The sequence below is a fragment of the Aegilops tauschii genome, chromosome 3 (assembly GCF_002575655.3).
Source record: "Aegilops tauschii subsp. strangulata cultivar AL8/78 chromosome 3, Aet v6.0, whole genome shotgun sequence".
Classification (NCBI taxonomy): Eukaryota; Viridiplantae; Streptophyta; class Magnoliopsida; order Poales; family Poaceae; genus Aegilops; species Aegilops tauschii.
In genome coordinates this window covers 589,999,308-590,003,825 of record NC_053037.3, presented here as the reverse complement: position 1 = coordinate 590,003,825, position 4,518 = coordinate 589,999,308, and the positions used below count along the sequence as shown (strand labels likewise).

Below are 4,518 nucleotides of genomic sequence, written 5' to 3'. Positions count from 1 at the left end.
TTGTTAGCTCACATGCGAGCACCAGAAAAAACCAAGACAAATCAGATGAAAAAGCATGAGTTGGCTGCCTAAAGAGACTGCAGATGGCGCGCATCAAAATGGAGGCCACGCTCCAGACATCCGACAGCCGACAGGTGGCAAACCACCGACATATTGCTGCCCCATTGGCGAAAGAAGCTGAATCACGCTGCCCAAGACCGACGACACAGCGTGCAGATGCAGGAAACTTTCACGGGAATAAGAGGCAGCGGCGCAGGTGATAAAGCAATCCTCGTTTCGTAGACGGATGGCTCATGCGACCAAGGTGTTCATCTCCTCTTTCGTCGGCTGCGACAGCGATCGCTTCTCAATAACTAGAGCCGCAGCCGTCAAAGATTTGAGAGATTTGCCTATGATGCTGGTGAGTTTATAAGATTTGTGTAGCTCGGCGGGACACTATGACAACACCCTGTTCTTCAACCCTCTCATTGGGAACATCTTCGCAGACGGAACACTGATGTATCATGTGTTGCATCTGGGAGTTTGGTATCACTACATCATCATACGGCCAGTCGGTTTCGAGGATGGTGGGCCGGAGGCAATTCTATTCTTCGTGTAGGAAGAGTCGAAGACTACAAGGTGCCCAAGAACAGCTTTTTGCTTGGGGTCACCCTGCGTCTTTCTGAGAGTACAGACATAATCGGAACTAAAGTAAGTGCTTGCAAGTTATGGCACCTCAGTTCAAGTCTACAGTCGATGTTGTTACCAAAGAGATTTCTCCTATGTTGCACACAATGATCCCTGGACCCACGTTCATGGAACTTTGACCAGATGGTTTCGTCCAGAACCATTATGTTGTCAAGGATGCATGCACCCCATCGTGCCTTCTTGTCACGGTGGCAGTGACAATGGAAGCGCAAACAAGTTGAGATTTTCAAGCATATTTCCTGAGCCAGTCTGCACAGTTTTTTTTTTTTTTTGCAGCGTCCCATCTCAATATCGGTTCTGTGATAGAAGTTCGCTCTGACCGACTCGATGATGCGCTGCTACCCAAGGCGATCGATTATCTTCATCATAATGCCAAGGCCATGTCGTACGAAGTATGTTGGAGGACTAACCATGGCAGTGTGCACCTGTGCTTGGAGAAGAAAAGGGTGGAAAAAATGCTTGGAGCCCACAGAGCCACATGACAAGGCAGGAACAATAAGAGTACCAAGGGGCTTCGGCACGTGCACCAGGATCAAAAGGTGCGATGATTACGGAAGCAGGTGGCTGGAGCTTTCGAAAAACTATGGGTTGTGTGTTCCTCTGAGATTTTATTGAGCTGGTTTACCACCAGGCTTAATGGTTTAGAACAAAGCTAGTGATAAGTGGCCTAGTTTCATAATCCCTTTTTCCTATTATAGAAGGTCACATGTATCCCTAGATTATCAATTTAACAACCAAAATATGATGAGACTTTCTTATATAATGCAATTTACTGTCCCAGTTTCTAAATATATGACGTTTTGAACTACCAAAATGTCATAAATTTAGGAACGGAGCGAGTATTTATTAGAGATAAGTGGTATAGCCGACATCAACCCCGTGTAATGCAAAAAATAAAAGAGAAACAAGGAAATCAAATGATAAACAAATAATCAGAAGGAACTAGACTGGTGGAACCCAACAAGCACGCACCTCCCTTGTGCGCTCACGGAGTTCGGTGCTCCCCATTGGGAGAAATAAAAAAGAGACCTACCAAGACTAGTCCTTGGTGGTTTAGTTTTATAGAAGAAACACAAGACTCGAACTCGAGCGCTGGTGGGCTGCGCCACACATGATCCGCTAGCCGCCGGAGTGCTGCTCATTTCTCATCTACACTATTATTAAACAAGCAAACATTATCTTTCTTAAGTGCACCCCGCCTAAACGCACACACGACAACGCAAAGCAATTAGAGCCTCAGGATTAAATCCGCTTATTTAGATATAACCATTAAAATGATAATTAACCCTGACCAAAAGTACATTTAGCAATTTGTGGGGCGGACGAAAACTCTGCCAACCGCGTCCGCTAATCCACTAATCCATCTCTCCGCTAATCCCTCCATCACTTTCGCTCTGCATCGCACATCCTACCTCCGCCGGCTCCGCAATGGCCGCCGCGCGCCGCCCGCGAATCCCGCCTCTTCTCACGAGTCGTCGCCCCACTTGTTCTCCTAGCGCCGCCGCCCCTCCCGCTGCGCTGAGCTCACACGTCGCAGCCGTCGGCGCCCCTCGGTCTCTCCTGGGACCATGGCGCCCCCTGCCGCATCCCCACCATTGTCACCGACCTGGCAGCTTTGGCCGCTCCTACGGTGTCATCCTGAACGAAGCCGTTATCAAACGCGTCCGCGCCGTGCGCTGCCGGAGGAAGGGGTTGCATCAGCTGTCGCTGCCATGCGCCTGACCAAGCGCTGCGGCCAGGGAGCGTCGCCGCGCCATGTGTCGCGGCGGGAGATAAGGTCCGGGTCGTGTCGCTCTTCACTAACGCCGCCATGCGCCTGACGTGGGCGGCCTCCGCCGCCGACGAGAGCCGCGGTCGCTGCGGTTAGAGATGCCAAGGCAAATCTGCACCCGGACGGGGTTGCTCCTGCAGTGCGGGCCATGGCCGAGAGAGACTCCAATGAAGCCATGGCCGTCGTCACGAGGGCGAGCGTGCTGCGCCAACGGCTGGTGCCCCAGAGGGCGCAGCCAAAGCGCACGGCAGAGGACGGCGCTGAGCAGCGGGCGGTATCGTCGGATCTGGCAGCTGCCGATAACTTGCGGGACGCACCGAATCCTGATTCCCACCCACTGTACGCAGCCGGCCGGCTCTCACACGCCCAACCTCCACGGAGAATGCGACGTTCATGGAGGCTGCTCTCACCCTTCACATGAGTTGTATATTTGTGTTTGCAGCTCACTGGCTTGAGAGGGTCATCCTTGGGAGAGGATGAGTGGCCCAAGGCAATGGTTGTTGCAGCAGCAATTTATGACTGGCGCCAGGCAGAACAATCTCTCAAATGGACCGGGGACCTCTCTTATTGACTGCTAGATGTTGATCAGATTGTTATTCCTGAGGTATGGCACATGTGCTTCATAGTTCTTGATTTGTTTTGAAAAAGGAAAGAAAATATATCACCATGGCATGCAGCTAATTTCAGGGTTATCAGTTAGGCCCACTCTTTCCTCCTACAAGATAGTTCTTGCATGTGCGCTAATGTACTGATGTGTATAGAATTTGCATGCGACATTCCTGAAGGTAATAAAATGTGTACACTTGACCTTCTGCAACATATGTTACATTTTAAACTGAATTACCGAGCTACCTGGATTCAGTAATTTAGTCGTTTCGTGATGTTGCAGATGTTGTGATACTATAAAGCAAATATAATTTGAAATATTAGTTTGTGCTAGGGAAACTGTCAGTTAAAGTTGTAATTTTATCTAACCAGCTTCGGTGGTTGCTTATTCGTTTCAGTAATTGGAATTGCTTTTGCTTTGAACATGCGCTTGAGAATTCTGATATGGTGTGGTGTTCTCATAAGTGGGCTCAGCACTCTGATGCTCCTGTTCCCGCAACAATACAGGGTAAGAACATGTCCTGTTTACTTTCACACTAATTTTCACCAGTTAGTATTTTTTTATTAAGTTCTGATTACAAACATAATTAATTTTCTTTGAAGGGATGATGTGTTTGCTGTCACTTGTGATATAACAAAACTAGATCAAGAGTGATACCTACGAAGTGGAGATGCAAGTCTCTTTTTCCACGAAGATAACTCCTATGGACTTGTATTGTTTCCTTTTACTGAAGGGCCTTGATACAAGATATACTTAAAGTATTTTTCAGTTTTATCAGTTGGTGATACCTCATTCATTATTACTAAACCACATCAGTAGTTCCGTCTTGTAGAAAATACCTTGAGCATGTTTAGAACATGATGTGTCAATGTGTCATATTCATGCAATTTGTCTGCTTGTTTTGCAGCTGAAAAATCATGTGGTACCAATCGATGGCTATAAGGCCTGTCAGCAACCTATTAGCGTAAGAATATCTGGCAGCGCAAGAGCATTTCAGCTATACTCCCAGATTTGAATGCAATTGTGTTCTCACTAACTTATTTAATATAATTTTACCACACTTTGTACTTGACTTCCATTATTTCCTTCGATGGTCCATGCCCAACGTCTCTTGATCACTCAGTGCAGCAACCTAACTACCATGGTGTCTCACTTTTGAGAATAGTATTTGAGCGACATCAAACAATGTGTAATTGATTTGATTTATATATTTTTGCAACATTTATTTGTATTCTACACTATGTAAATCTCACATGTTTTACGATTGAGACGTGCGTTGCACGTGCACACTAACTAGTGTGGGGGAAATAGGAGCACTCGGTACGCGGTGCGAGCTACAGCCATGACGGCGCCTCACACCGGTAGGAGGCCAACAAAACAAAGTTCGTCAGCAACGCACCCTAAGTTAACTAATTCTCTTAAAACAGAATTTCTATGGATTGCCAAACTTTGA

General features: G+C 47.1%; 1 long non-coding RNA gene across 1 annotated transcript; it reads left to right on the top strand.

The window, feature by feature from the left end:
• Nucleotides 1-1,981: 1,981 nt before the first annotated feature.
• Nucleotides 1,982-4,298, top strand: LOC120976248 (uncharacterized). Its single transcript, XR_005771501.3, has 3 exons — nt 1,982-3,062; nt 3,463-3,572; nt 3,668-4,298. It is a non-coding gene; the product is annotated as an uncharacterized lncRNA (long non-coding RNA).
• The last annotated feature ends 220 nt before the right edge of the window (nt 4,299-4,518 follow it).